Below are 16,415 nucleotides of genomic sequence, written 5' to 3' on the forward strand. Positions count from 1 at the left end.
TGAGCTTATCAGTCAATTTTGGCAACACCTTAGCCTTCTCCTAGCTAGTGTAGACATAAATGGTTTATCATCATGGTTCAGAATTGAAACTGGTATGTATGAAACTGGATTTAAATTGTCTTTGCTGTCTTAGTAGTGTAGCCACCACAGCTTTCTTAAGATGCTAGTATTATCCCTCCTTTTAAAATATTGGTAAACAAAACCATCCAGATTTTTATCACTTTTTTTCTTCTCCTAACCTCCAGATTTCACAGGAATACCATTTGTCCCTGAAGATTTTCCTGTTCATTGGTTATGAATCACCACTTGTATCTCATATTTTCCCATGTTAGTTAATTCTTATTATAAACACCTTTATTAAATTAGCATTTACATTAATAGAAAAGAAAACAAAATGCATTAACATTTCTTTTATTTGCATGCACTATTTATTACACAAGTTTTATTTCTTTATAAAAACTAATCCAGTTTTACATAAATTGATCAATTCTTGCCTTCCCTTTAAACTTTCCTCCTTCTGAACATTATTGTATGTGTGCTGCCCCCACAAGTTTGGTGTATTTCTACGTAATCTGCTTCGTCCCTGTTCTAAAGGTCCCACTTCCAGTTCAGTTGTCCTATTTAAAGCATACAGTAATTCAAATACAATTAGTTTAGATTTGGATTTCTATTTTCTAGCAATTGCTTTATTTTTGCGGATAATGGAATTCAACTTAATATGACCTTACTCTGTCAGTTCAAATCCTGCATCCCATCTGAAAATAATAATTAACTCAGTTACAGCCATTTGCTCTCCCAGTATTTCTGACAGGGCACTCTGCAGGGAATTTTTAAAATCTTCTCAACTCATTATACTCCCACAAACATGTTCCCAGTTACCTTTTTCTTTCTCATCACACCTGTAACATTTTTTGTCTATCCTGAGGAGAAATTATTTGAAATCCACTTAGGATATAAGAATACTTCCAAGCAAAAATCCTAAACCTTCTGGACTTTGTTGCATACTTGGGAGCCATGCGTATGTTCTCCCATTGTTCTTGTAAATTGCTTTTCCAGTCTCTCTTCCATATTCTTTCTAACTACCTCTGACTGATTCTTATAGTTGTCATGCAATACTTTGTTATACAAATTATCTCTTTTTAACAGCAGCTTCTGATCTAGATTAATTTAAAAACTCTACCAGAGCAGGTGTTTTACTTTGGACTCCCCTACCCCTTTCTCTTTCTGTATTCTCTGTCAATGCCTGGTAGGGAAGGCAGTCTCTGTCCTACAGTCCAAATTGTTTCTTGGCCCGATCCACTCTTAACTTTCCATTTCCCGTTATTTGCTCCCACTGCCTTGGTTCCCTTGCCATGTCTTAGAATTTAATTCTTGAGCCTCATCTTCCTCTAACCTTGGCATATTTAAGTGTTCCATAAATATTTTCATGTGTCTTTTCATGATTTCCCCATTCATCTGCTCTGTACAGATTTTCATAGAATTTCCAGAGTATCTCTAATACTCCTGTAGGGTCTCTGGTTATTTTTCTAGTCATAGATTCCCTTAGCTCGGCAACTGCAGCCCTTTCTGTTTTCTGTTACCTAAATCATTTTGCTAATAGTTTTTGTGGTGTAGGGTTATTAAAAATACTTGTGAAACAGTGACCTTTCTAAATCATGCATATTATCTAAATACTCCTTTATTTTCTCTTTAGCATTCGACAGTTGTTCCTCTTGTTCCATAATATTCCCGTTCAAATGCAATACTTTAATCTTTGATAAGTAGTTGATATTACTTCTTTCCCACACCTCTTCCATTCAATGTTGTAAATTTTCATTTGTCTTCAACTCTTGGGTTCAGATCTGATCCTTGGACCTGACTCAGCCACTTCTACTAGCTCGTGAGTCACTGAAAGCTCACAAGCTCCTCCCTTTCCCATAATCCCCTAGTCCCTAACGTAGATTCAATCTTGTTTGCCGCCTTTAAAACTTCAGACGTGGTCACTGTTGTAGCTCTCGACTCCTTCAATTTTTTGGGTTTCATTGAGTTAATAACTTCATATTTTAAACTTGATATCTTATGATTTTTTCTTATATTTTCCTAATTCTAATAGCATTTCCTCCCTTTTTCCCTTTCAAGTACTTTTGTATTTCTATTCAATCTACCATTGCTGGTAGTTCTTTAGTACATTTAGGTACTTCTGTTTTTTACCATAGTTAGTATACTTACATAATTATTTAGTTAAAAAAAAAATAAAATCTTTATCTTTTTCCTTTTCCCTTCTTGGCCTTTGGCTATACTTCTAGTGTATTTTTCATTTCTTTTAAGTTTTAATGTCAGAAAAACCAGCAGGTTTCAAAAAATGTACGGCCTGTGGCCATAAAATTCCATTGTCCTGTGACATTTGTAAGGGTTTTAACCCTAGGGCCATCATAGACCATAAAAACAAATTAATACTCAGGGGCTTTCTGCCCTCTAAACCTTTTGATTCACCAGCATCTTCTAGGGTTGGTCACCCTAAGAAGTCAGAGCAGAGAAATTCCAGAAAACGTTCTCCGGAGCCTACTGCCTCATTGGCTCCGGGTTCGAAACCTCCAGCAAAAATGACTAAATCTTCGGATCTGAAGATTCACAAAGAATAGTCACCTGTGATGCAGTCAACACTCTTGGGTCTGGATCTGATCACCTCTAGGCTGCCATCCCCCTTTTTGGAGCATTCTCTGAGACTCCACCATTCAAGGCCCTAATCCATGGCATTTTGTCTCATTCTTCAAAAAGTTTGACTGAAGCCAACATGGAAAGGATGATTAGGAAGTACCTCTTAACACCAGATACAAATGGAGGCTCTCCTGGCTAGGGTCCAGAGATCTTAGCGCGCGCGCGCACACACACACACACACACACACACACACACACACACACACACACACACACACACACACACACACGCTTTGCTAACTCCTTATTAGATCTGACCTATGGTTTCAGTGTTGTCAGATCCAAAGATTCATATCGGATCTGAAGATGCAGGTATCTTCAACTCCACTGGTGTCTCCGAGTGTACTGACACCGAGTGCCTCATTAGACAGCTCTGCTCCAACTCCCTCTTTGAGTGCTCTGTCTTTGGGGAGGAGGGAGCTTGCAGCTTGTAAGCATTTTATTTTGGAGCTGTCAGTTTCCTTCTCTCCGGGGCACTCAAAGTAGTGGAGGGAGATTTCTGTGTCCCCAGAGATCAAACTTCTCCACCTTTTTCAGCTCCGACCTCCCTAGCCCATTCGTCTCTACATCTTCAGACTCACTCCGCCCTACCACAGGGACAGCCAGCCTAAGCTAGTCACCAGGATATCCATCAGGGTATATTGATCTCTGCTGACACTTTTATGGAACATCCCACTAAAGAAGTTCTCAGGAAGAGAAAGTGCAAAAAGAGGCACTTAGACTCTTCTCACGAGTCAGTCACTGAAGATGCAGACTTTGATGAAGGGGATGGATCCCCAAGACCACCAACCAATGATGTCTCATTTGGAGTCATTCTGGAACTCCTAAAGCAAAGGGGTGGTTGGTCTCCCATCAGCCCTTCCCAAGAGGAGTTGGTACTCCTGGAGGCTTTTGGTGCTAGCCCATGTACCGCCTGGGTGACTCCACCAGCTGATGAGCTTATTGATTTAGTCTCTCAGGAGGCATGGAAGGAGCCTGATACTGTTGAACTAATACCCAAGAGACGACATAAGATCCATTGGAAGAAAGGAGTACTGGTTGATGCCATGGTCATAGCGGCAGCCATCAAGAAGGAACTTCCAGAACAGAGTTCCTCTGTCCACCCTTCTAATAAGGAGTCTAAGGCACTGGACAGATTTGGGAAGTTTGTTTATGCTTCAGCGACTTTTGCCCTTTGATTGCTGAACTACCTGGCACATTTCACAAAACTCCAGAAGGATTTGATTAAAGATCTTAAGAAATCCCTGTCTGGGACCAGACCCCCTGAGGCTGAGAGCACTGTTGCCTTACAGTTGGCTACCCTTCATTCCATTTCCAATTCGTCCATGAGGCTTATTTCTCATGCAGCAGAAGATACCTTACAGGTGGCAGGTTCAGGTATTTCCATCAGGAGGCACACCTGAATGTGCTTATGTGACTTTGCAGAACCCTTCAGAGCTTCCTTTATCAATGCTCCCTTTGACAGAAGTTCTGTATTTGGTTGTAAAGTGAAAGACACACTCTCTAGGTGTGACCAGCAAAGAAAAACCCTCTCTGCTGTAGGAGTACATTTCTCAACCCCTCAATGAACCTTTTCTAGGTATCAATGAGGAGGTTGAAAGATCTGGTTCAGGAGATCCCAGAGTCCCTTCCAAGATCCATGTGGAGATAGTTTCATCAGAGGCAGAGGGGAAAACTATAATGGAAGACACTGCTCTCGCAACAGAAGGGGTCCACAACACCAAGGATCGAGAGATTCATATTCATTCTCTGACGGATCCTACCAGTGCTTCTGAAAGGAGGCCCCGACTGTCCTTCTCTGGAGGCAGTCGGGGGATGTTTACCCTGCACCAGACAGCCGCGTTAAAAATGACAAAACATTCATGGATGCAGAGGATAATATCCAGAGGTTATGTCATACCATTTTCCCATCCACCCCCTCGGTTTTCAAAGAAAATCCCCAATATTCCACTCGGTCAGAGGGAGACAGCAGCACTAGAAGTAAACAGGCTGCTAGAAAAAAATTCATCCAAGGGGTCCCCCCAGACCAGAATGAGTCAGAAACTTACTCAAGGATTTTTTAAGTGCCAAAGAAAACAGGAGACTGGAGACCAATTTTGGATATCAGCAATCTGAATCAGTCGGTTCAGTACACAAAGTTCCGGATGGTCATGGTTCAGTCCATTTTGCCTTTTCTGCGCAGGGACAACTGAATGTGCTCAATAGATCATTAGGATGCATACTGTCATATCAAAATGAACACACACTCCAAGAGATATCTGTGCTTCCATCTGGGGGCCAGTCATTACCAATTCAGAGCTCTGTCCTTTCGTCTCACCACAGCGCCAAGAGTGTTTACCAAGTGTATGGCAAAAGTGACAGCTCACTTGAGGCTGCAAGGTTTCTGAGTGTTTCTGTATCTAGACGACTGGCTCATCACTGCTTCAACCAGACATCAACTGATACAGACCCAAGATTATGTACTCCAGATTTGCTCCCACCTGGTTATTTCAGTCAGTTAAAACAAACTCTCATCTGGAACCAACTCAGATGTTAGAATTTAATAGTACTCCTTTCAACACGATCACACATACAACTCTTCCCTTGCAGAGAGTTCAGACTATTCAGTTCCAGGTTAGGAAAATCATCCAAAATTCTTCTCTCTCACTCAATTAAGCCTTCATGATTTAAGTGGCGATCATCCTAGTACCATTATCTTGTACCATATGAGAATAATACAATGGACCTTGGCTACTCAGTGGTCCATTCTTTTCCATCCTCTGTCCAGTCAGATAAAGATATCTCAAGCTTGCAAAAAGATACCTCCTATGGTGAATACGAGCAAGTCAAGTGCAAGAAGGTCAACCCTTTGTTCTTCCCCAGCCTAAGACCATAGTGACCACGGATGCCTCCCAGATCAGTTGGGGAGAGTACTTTTGGGGAAAGACAGCCCATGGCACATGATCCTCCATAGAGGCCAGCACACACCAATGTCCTGGAAATGAATGCTGTTCTCCTAGCATTGCTGACCTTCCAAGGCACTCTCCCGACTAGAACTATTGCATTTCAGACAGACAACATGTCATTGGTTTGCTATATCAACAAACAAGGAGGAACCAAATCTTACCCACTGTGTCAAGTAGCTCTAAATGTGAGGGAATGGGCAATGTCTTCCACTCAATTTCTGATAGCAGTGCACATTCTGGGGAAGTCCAGTGTGGTTACAGACAAGTTAAGTAGGTCTATTCTAATGCCTCACAAGTGGTCTGTTAAGCTCGGCTCTTACCTCGGCCTCAGATCTTCCTTCCTCTGATTGCAAAGGACCTTTGGTTCCGACTGATTTTTTTGTCTGCTCCATAGTGTTCCTCGGATCCGGGACAGGGGGTATTCGAGGCCACAGTGAGAGCTTTGACTGCCTCTCAGTCAACAGTCCAGTCTTCCCAGGATCATCCTTCTCTTTCCCAACCAGTAACTTCTGTATCTCAATCAATCCTTCCACAGGGACAGCGGGATCCCAAACCTCAGAGTGTCCCAACGGAGACCATCATCTCTTCTGAAACTTCTTCAGATTACCCCACTAAAGAAGTCCCTCAGAAGAGAACTTGTTAGTGGAAGCATTTGGACTCCCCAGAGGAGTCGGTCACTACAGATACTGACCTCGATGAGACTGAGGGGGGGTCCCAACCGTGTACTCCTGAGGATGTTTCTTTTGGAGACATCCTAGTATCATTGAAACAAAGAGGACTGGAAGTACAACATCTCTTCAGCAGAGGAATCAGTATACCTGAAGGCTTTTGGATCCTGCCCTTCCACCTTTTGGGTGACCACGCGTTCCGATGAGCTTATTGATTTAATCATTTGAAAGGCATTTAATCATTTGAAAGGCATAGGAGACCCCAGATTCAATTGATCTGTCCCCAGATAAGAACTTTCTTACAAAGGGAATTCTGGTAGATGCAATGGTCATGGCGGCAGCAACTAAAAAGGAACTTTCTGAGACCAGTAGCAGTATTCATCCTCCTAACAAAGGTTCTAGGTTGATGGATAGATATGGGAAGTGCGTCTTTTCTTCAGCGGGCTTTACATTGCGCTCAGTTAATTATTTGACACACTTTACTAGACTGCAAAAGGATCTGCTGAAAGAGTTATCAGATACCCTACAGGGAGCTGTGGCTGATGAGGTCTCAGATAAAGTAACCTCTCAGCTTGCCACCCTAAATTCAGTAGTTATACTCCTCCATGAGACTCATTTCATATGTAGTGGATGGAGCAAGTACAGCCACAGGTTCAGGTATCTCGATTAGGAGGCAGGCATGGATGCAACTTTGCCATTTTGTGGAGCCTTTCAAGCCTTCCTTTGTGAACGCCCCTTTCGATGGCTCATCTCTTTTTGGACCCAAAGTGAAAGAAATGCTTACCATGTGTGAACAAGAAGGCAAGACCTTATCTGCCATAAGAGTCTGTTTTTCCTACTCCAACCAGGCCCTAACCCAAAGGTCAGAAAGGTAACAGAAAAGTGTGGTTCCGAAAATCTTAAAGGTCTTTCCAGGACACACAGGTGAAAGTTCCCCCAGAGGCAGAGGAGGGAACAATAATGGAAGACGCCATCCTCATGGCAGGGGAGGCCTGAAAAAACAGGGCTGTAGAGATTCCTTCTTTGGTAGGCCCTTTCAGCACTCCTGAAAGGAGGCCTGATTGCTCACATCTGGAGAGAATCAGGGGTCAACTGCCCCTGCACCCACAGGCCTGGCTACCTATTACAAATAAATGGACGCATTATATAATATCCAGAAGTTATCTCATTCCCTTCATGTATCCCCTACCTCAGAACAGAAGAATCGCAGACATACCACCCCAGCAAAGGAATCAAGGAACTACAGAAATTCTAAAGTTGATAGATAAAAGAGTCATCCAAGAAGTCCCCTTAGACCAACGAGGTTATGGATCTTAACTCAAAATTCTTTTTGGTACCAAAGAAAACAGGAGGCCTATTCTTGATCTCAACAATCTAAATAAGTCCATCAAAAAGAGCAAGTTCCAAATGGTCACTTTACAGTCAGTTCTTCCTTTTCTAGGAAAAGATGATTGGATGTGCTCAATAAATCTTCAGGATGCGTACTACCATATAAAAATGGACAGGCGCTCCAGAAGGCATCTGCACTTCCAGCTGGGAGCCATTCAATACAAGTTTCAAGCCCTGCCCTTTGGTCTCACTGCAGCCCTCAGAGTGGCCATCAAATGCATGGCAGTGGTTGCGGCTCACCTGAGACGTCAAGAATTCCGAGTGTTTCCGTACCTGGATGACTGGCTCCTAACTGCCACACCCAGGCATCAACTCCTAAGGTCAAGAGAAACCACTATAAATCTTTGCTGTCATCTGGGAATCACCTTAAATTTTGAGTAATTGGTTCTAGAACCCTGTCAAAATCTAACTTTCATAGGAGCTCACTTAGACGCCAAAGAAATGATAGTGAGACTTCCACCCAACAGACTTATTTCATTAAGAAATCAGATAAAAGTCCTAATTCTCAAGAAAAGAGCATCTGTAAAACTAGTACTTCAAGTTTTAGGGACAACGGCAGCTTCCATTATTCTGGTACCTCTAGCCCGCATTCATATGAGAATTCTGTAATGGTTGTTGTCGATCCAGTGGTCATTTCTAGATCTACCAATGTCTCACAAAATTTTGATAACCAATGCCTACAGGAAGGCTATTCATTGGTGAATTTATTCCAATCAAGTGTCTGAAGGTCATTAGTTTCTAGCTTGTCAACCTCGGGCCACGATGACCGTGGATGCCTTCCAGATAGGGTGGGGGGGGCATTATCTGGGAAAGATGTTGCAAGGCACCTGTACCCCCCATTAGGTCTATCTGCATGTAAATGTTCTAGAGATGAGAGCAGTGCTTCTAGCATTTCAGGCATTTCAAGATTCTGTTCCTCAGGGAATGATCGCAGTCCAGTTAGACAGCATGTCAGTAGTCTGGAACATTAACAAACAAGGAGGCTCCAAATCTTACCCCCTTTGTCAGGAAGCCCTCCGGGTTTGGCAGTGTGCGATATCTTCTACCTGCTTTCTGACGGCAATGCACATCCTGGGGAAATCCAGCATTATATGGGACAAGTTCATCAGGCAATTCTGATGCCTCACAAGTGGTCCCTCAAACATGAAGTTGCAGAAAGAATTTTCCATAAATGGGGTCAGCCTTGCTGTGATCTGTTTGCATCACCCATGAACAACAAATGCAGCAGCTGTGTTTCCCTAATCCCCCCATCAGGAGGAATCACTGAGGGATGCATTTGGCCCCTGGGACTTCTGTATGCTTATCCTCCAACTCAAAAGCACTTGTGAAGCAGTATGCTCACTGCAAAATAAGCAATTTATTTAAAGGCCAACAAAAAACAACACTTTAACTGAATCACCGCATTTTTGTTTCAAGAATTCTTCAGATAAAATTCCGCATAAAAGTATAAGTATTACATATGTCCTATATATGAGATGAGAACTTAATGAGAATTGAAGTATAAGTTCAATGTTAAAAATGAGAATGGCTAGATTGTGCATTATTTGTTATATGTGACATCTTTGCATTTTATTTATTTTTTTTTTCTATTGATGTCCACCTGTAGTTTTGTGCTTTGGCTACTAGATGGTAATCAAAAGAGATTAATATTTTGCTGTTTTAAATGCAGAAAAGTTTTAAGTTTTTAACTTACTTACATAACATTTTTATATGTAAAATTTTTTTATGTGCACCAACTTCTAATATTTATAAGTTTATATGTTTTTCATCTCATATATATATATATATATATATATATATATATATATATATATATATAGGCTGCATTATTTATTTATTTATAGCATATTTTATATACAAGTACTGTGATTATTTTTTGTAAGTTTGCAGCTTGTTCTAATGAGTGTTTGACTATTATTGGATGGTGTGTAAATAATAGGTTGAGTTTTTGATATATAAATGTAATAGTTTTATTTTGAATTTTATCTGGAGAAGTCTTGAAATGAAAACACGGTGATTCAGTTAGTGTGAAGTTTTTTGCTGGCGTTTAATAAATTGCTTATTTCACGCTGGACATACTGCTTCACAAGTGCTTTTGGATTTTACTGCTTTCCTTTTGGGTTGCACTTGTTTTTGTGTTTTTTATTCTCCAACTCCCTTGATTCTCAAAATGTTACAGAAAACAAAATTGTTGAAGAGAACAGTCATCCTCATCGCCCCTTACTGGCCCTGACAGATTTGGTTTCCGTATCAATGGCCTCATCTCCAGGAAGATCTATGGATTCTGGATGCGGTTCCAGACCTGCTTTCGCATCCACAAGGGCTGGCTCTTCTCTGGACTTGAAAAACCTAAAATTGACAGCATGGCTGCTCCAATTCCAGTGATAGCTAAGCATCCTCTTTTATCTTCTCCAGTGAGAGACATTTTACTTTCTTCACATAAATCTTCCACACAAAAACTTTACAAAAGCAAGTGGAAAAGATTTGTCAAATGAGTCAAGGAAAAGAATGTAGATCCTTTTACTGCTCCATTGTACTTCATTCTGGATTTTCTAGCAAAGCTTTTTAGCGAAGGAGCTGCTGCACCTACCGTAAGAGTTCACTTAGCTGCAATTTCAATTTTTCACCTGGGAGAGAATGGCTTCCCCTGTCATGTCCAATAAACTTTGCAAAACCTTTTTGAAAGGAGTTCTGTTGCTGAGACAACCTTGCAAAAGTCCTTCTGCCACTTGGGACTTGAATTTTGTATTATCTCACTTGACGCATTCTCTGTTTGAGCTTTCAGCAAATTGATTTGAAATTCCTAGCTTGGAAAACAATTTTTCTAGTGAGTATTACTTCTGCCAGAAGGGTATCTGAATTGAAAGCTTTGTCGATAAACCCACCTTAATTAATATTTCACAAAGTCAGAGTTCCATTACGAACTAATCCTTCCTTGCTGCCCAAAGTAGTTTCTGAGACTAATCTAAGTCAGTCCATTGAGTTGCCAGTGTTCTTCCCAAATTTCCAAAACAAAGGAAAATATTTTCTACACTTATTAGATGTTCACAGGCAATTGTGTTTTTACCTACACAGAACAAAGGACTTCAGAAAAACAGATTGGTTGTTTGTTTCCATTTCTGAAACGAGAAAAGGCTTGCCAGTTTTCAAATTTACGTTGTCAAAATGGCTTTCTGACTGTATTACGTTTATTTATAAATCCAAAAATAAGCAGTTACCCAAACCAGTCAAAACACATTCTACTAGAGCTGTGGTTACTTCTTCAGCCTTTCTGGCTAGAGAATCTGTAGATAATATTTGCGCAGCAACTACATTTATTACTCATTACAAAGTGGATTTGGCCTCCAGGGGTAGAGCTTGCTTTGGGTCAGGGGCTCTGAGGAATATTCTTCCATGAGCCACCCAAGATTCAGGTTGCTAGGGACGCTATCCCATATGTGAAAATAAAGGCGATATTGACAACAACACACAAAGAAGTTATGCACTTACCATAACTTTCCATGTGTGTTGTCTGTCTCTGCCTTTATTCTCACAACCCTCCCACCTAACCCCTTCCTAGACTCCTGGAAAAACGGGTGATGCAAAATGTTCAGTAGTATTACCTTTGTCATCTTTTATATAGCTACTGGTTCTTTATTGGGCAAACAAGATTCGAGGTAATGAGGAAATGCATTCTGGAAAGGAAGAATGCCCAAGAGCTTAGTTGAAAGCCACAAGCTTCTGTATAAGGCTGAGATGGATCTGACAGATTTGTGAGAATAAAGGTGGAGATGGACAACACACATGGAACGTTACTGGTAAGTACATAACTTCTTTTTTGGGGGGGGGGGCACAACAGTCAGTTAGATCCCTTTTTTGGTCCTGTCTATAAAGTTCTGGAATTTCTAGCATCAGTCTTCAATGAAGGAGCTAGCTCTTCTACCATTAATGCAATTAACTGCCATCTCTCAACTTCAGTGTTGGAATAGATAATTCATCTGTAGCATCTTCCAAACTTTGAGCCTTTCTAAGAGGAGCACTTCTCTTTAGATCTCCTATCAACGATCCTACCCCCTTTGGGATTTAAACGTAGTATTACAAGCTCTAAGCCAGTCTGCATTTGAATCTTCAGCTAAGACCGAACTAAAATATTTATCTTGTCAAACTGTATTTTTAGTAGCATTTACCTCTACCAGAAGGGTTTTGAAATTGCAGGCCTTGCCTTCTAAGCACCCTTACTTTATTTTTCATAAAGATAGCGCATCCTTAAGAACTAACCCTTCCTTTCTTTAAGGTGGTGTCAGAATCTAATATGAATCAAATTAGCAGCCTGCCAATCTTCTTTCCAAATTTTTCAAATAAAGGAGAATATATGTTACACCTATTGGACATTTTTACTTGCATAGAATGAAAGATTTTAGAAAAACAGAACAACTTTGTATCGTTTTCCGATTCAGAATTGGGCAAAACAGTTTCTAAAGTAACATTACCTAAATGGTTGAATGATTGTATTACATTTATTTATAATAACTTTGGTATATCCTTGCCCAAACCACCAAGTGCACATTCCACAAGATCTGTGGCTAGCTCGTAAGCCTTTCTGTCCAGAGCTACTTTTGATAATATTTGTGCAGATGCAACTTAGGCCAATCCTCATATTTTTATTGCTCATTACACATTAAATCTGGTCATCTTTTGGTTCAACATTACTCAGGAATATCCTTCCTTAGAGTCCTCCTGTGGTTTAATTAGCTGGAGAGTCTGCCCCAACAGTTGAAGGATGAATGAAAACAGTCTGGTGAAGATGATTTGGCATTAATAGGAAGATGAGAGGAAACAAGGGCATCCAGCAAAAAGATGGATGGACTGTGAAAGAAGACCTGGGACAGTCAAGTATGACTGTCATATAAGGAAGAAGAGTGGCATTAAATCAAGAAGAGATGGCAACAGTTATGACAGAACAACCCACCCTACCTCACGTTGAAAACTGAGGAAGAAAGAGGTTGATGATTTTTATTTTATCCCACTCCTTAGCTATCCCTTCTGAAGAATTTTGTGTGTTCCCTGGCAACTCTTGAACAGTTTTCACTACCCATTCCTTAAAATCATATATTTTTGATTTGTAAGTAAGAAAGCTCCACTGTCTCATATTCAAGTCTTTATGGAGGTCTGAATGGAGAGATGATAAAATCAGCAAGCAAAAGAGAGTAGTATTGCTGGAACTGAATTCATCCTTAAGTCTTGGTGAGTACCTTCATGAGGTGGGCCCTCTTTTTACAAAATCTCACCAAGACATTTTATATAGCATACATCATGGACAGAAGTAGGTTAAAAAAATAAAAGACACCTGGGTGCACAATTATTAGGATAAAAAAAGTGTCCAATCCTGGTAGGTGCACTGGTGCCAGGACTGGAAAAATGACAGTGTAGAATCCTCAAGACATGTAAATATCCCTACAACGGGGTTAGGCCATGCTCAGGAGGAGGATGCCCACTCCCCATGATTGTAGAAGGCAACAATAGTCCACAAAAACTGACGGGCCAAAAAAAAGCCATCAAGATGATAGAGTGGACTATTGAGGATAAGAAAGAAATTATGTAGTCTTACTGTTATGTAAGAAGCCCAGAATTTCCAGACAGAAGATGTACACAAAGATTGAGAGAAAGTAGAGAAAAGAAAAGAAAAACACTTGCATAAGAAAAATTGTCAAAAGCTTCAAATGCAAATTTGTACTCACTAGTACAACAGATTCATGAAAAATATATACACCAAGAAACCTTGGGCCTTTTGTAAAAAAGAAGAAACTGGGGAAGTGTGAAAATATAAAGAACAAAATTTATAGATTTTTTTGAAGGGTATAAAAAAGAAGCATGGACATGGGAAAGAAAGAAGAGAGAGAGCTGATGTGGTACAATATTTACTCAAAAGAAAAAGCCAAATTAATCAATACAAAAAAAGCAGCTCCAATGATATTCAAAAGAGAAATACAGACAAAGGCACCCAGATATGGAAAATTTCACAATACAAAAAAAAAAAAAAATAAGATCAGAAAAGGGGGGGCATAGAATAGAAGGTTAGTAAAGAATAAGTAAAAAAAAATTAGAAGCTGAAGCTCTGGAATATCTGTTAAGTGAAGGATTTGGTGTAGAAAATCTAACACAGGTTATGTCACAGCATGATGAACAATGAGTTCCCCCAAGTAAGGAGAAACAGGAGGAGCGGGAGACATCTGAAGTAATATGGACATGGGAAAGAAAAAGAGATTTAATATTGTGCATTATTAATGCAAAGAAAAAAACAAAACTAATCAATCCAAAAAAGCAGCAGCAAAGATATGGGAAAGTTTACAAATCAAAAAATAAGAAAGCAAAGGGGGAAAGTAGAAAAGAGGATTAGTAATGGAGAAGTTAAAGGAATAGAAACTGAAGTTATGGATTAGCTGTGAAGTGAAGGATTTAGTGTAGAAAATCTAACTCTGATATCGTCTCCAAATTAAGGAGAAACCAGCGGAGCAGGAAGCATCTGATCAGTTGCCATATGAAGATACTGTGGAACCTTCAGTAGGAAACCAGTACAAAAGTTCTGTTGGAGTTGCACAACAAGGGAAGGAAAATGAAACTGTGGTGTAACTCTGATGCAGTCAGTGTTGTGGAGTGATAGGCCAGTGAGTTCTCATATGAAAAAGCAATGGATGACATAGAATGAAGCTGAAGAGGCTAAGACACAGGAAGATGTTCTGGAACTTTCTGCAGGAAATGGAGAACAAAGAATGTTCCCTTATTTTAGAAGAAAATGATCTAAGGGAAGAGTTGCTTGACTTAATAGAGATGGATATATCTATTAAGATCACTGAAAGAAACAGATGACAGAAAGTCAGTAAGACTCAAAACGTTAGCAGATTGATAAAACAAATGAACATAATCAAGACTGTTGACAGAAATTCATGCAATATAGGAAAGGTAAATAGAATATATTACTGTGCAGCTAAATTAATAGCAGATAAAATTTTACCACAAAAACACAGGGCAGTAAGGAAAAGGAAGGGAAGAAATGAAATAAAATGCAATCCTGGAAGTATTGAATAGAAAAACATTTAAAGCAAGTAAAACAAAAAGTGTCATTGTTAGAAGAGTACAGAAGAGGGAACAGATGAACAAAATTACTCAAAAAGGTAGACGTGATGAAAGCAATGCGCAATATCAGAACAGACCAGGATCTATTATACACGATTGCAAATAATAAACTAAAGATATCAGCACAGGCAGAAAAACTTAGAACATGTGATGATAAAGGAAAAGTACAACATTAGCAATTTATGGATGACCCAAAAAGTTTTATAGAGAATTGGGAAACAAGGCAAAATGTATAGAAACACCACGAAAAAAGAAATAGACACATTTTGGAGAAATATCTATGAAGATCCTGTGGAATATAACAAAAATGCTAAATGGATAGAAGAAGTAAAAGAAAAAATAAGAAGTCCAAGTGTACAGGATATGAAATGGGATGAAGTAATGGCAGAGAAATTGAAACAAAATTAAGAAAAGCTTCTAAATGGAAAACCCCAGGCCCAGATGCAGTACCTAACTTCTGGCTAAAAGTAGTAACATTTTTACTTGAAAATTTAGCCATGAGCAAGAACTGTTTATATGCTCTTCCCCGAACAGATATTAACCTGGTTAACAACAGGACAAATGATGCTCTTCCTTAAGAGTGAACCTGCAAGAGTTCGGACTTTGATTCTGTCTGACACAGCCAAGTTTATACACTTATGCATGTGATTGTACAGGGCTGTAGTGTAAGCTTTGGCATAGTTACCACTTTCACCTTGGGGTGGGGCTTGGAATGCAATTATACCTTCACCTAGGAGGGTATAGTTTGCCTTTAAGTTTTTTAGTCTGATTTCACCCTTTGCGAGTTCTGATGATAGTGTCAGTTTGAGGGTGACACATTTGATTAGTTTTAACTAATGAGGATCCAACAGTTGCAGCAGAGCACCTCTTTGCTGTTTGACATGTTGGTGAGGACCAGATTCAGAAAGTCTGTTCCTCTTGTCGGGGTATGGACAATTTTCTCCAGGGCATTTGAATTCACAGTCAAGGAAATTTTGTGCTAGCTAGTTTGGGCTAGAGTAGGTTTCCCAGTTGGTGGGATAATTGAAATCCCCCATAACCAGTGTGCCCAGTAAAATTTGGATTGTCTTCAGTTTCGTTAAGTAGGCTTTGTGGGTGTCATCACCCATGGAGGGGGATCTGTAACTGTCTAGGACTTGAATGGGAGTCTTACCCACCGTAACCTGAAGCTGGAGTAACTCCATGGAGTTGTCCAGTCTAACTAGAAGGGAGGTGAATTTATCTGTAATGTAGATTGAAACACCACCTCCTTTGGTTTTCACATGTTCATTTTGTGGTCTAAAGGTGTGGAAGGCATTGTAGCCTTGCAGGGCCAGGGTACTGTCTGAGGCCTTAAACCAGGATGTTCTTCGTGTTTCACTGTTGCAGTCATCATTAGTGGGTTATCCCTGCTGCGTAGCCCTCAGCCGGCCCGAATACCAGAGTAAAGAATATCCCTCCTGCGTCGGCTGCAAGTCACCTGAGACTAACGTCAGGTCGTCAGGACTGTAAAGGGAGACAGCCGACGCCATTACATCAGTCTTTCTTTCCGTAGAACCCAAAGCAGAAGCAGTTTGCAAGTGCATCAGTCAGTCGTTGCCAGAGTGAGGGAGAAAAAAAAAAA

At 40.2% G+C, this 16,415-nt stretch overlaps 1 protein-coding gene across 2 annotated transcripts in view; it reads left to right on the forward strand.

Annotated features, from left to right (window-relative positions):
* The window catches only part of TYK2 (tyrosine kinase 2), a 2,798,586-nt gene that overhangs the window by 2,460,692 nt on the left and 321,479 nt on the right, over window positions 1-16,415 (forward strand). The gene's annotated exons all lie outside the window — the stretch shown is intronic.

This window comes from Protopterus annectens, chromosome 9.part0, assembly GCF_019279795.1.
Source record: "Protopterus annectens isolate FY-2018-M chromosome 9.part0, PAN1.0, whole genome shotgun sequence".
NCBI lineage: Eukaryota > Metazoa > Chordata > Ceratodontiformes > Protopteridae > Protopterus > Protopterus annectens.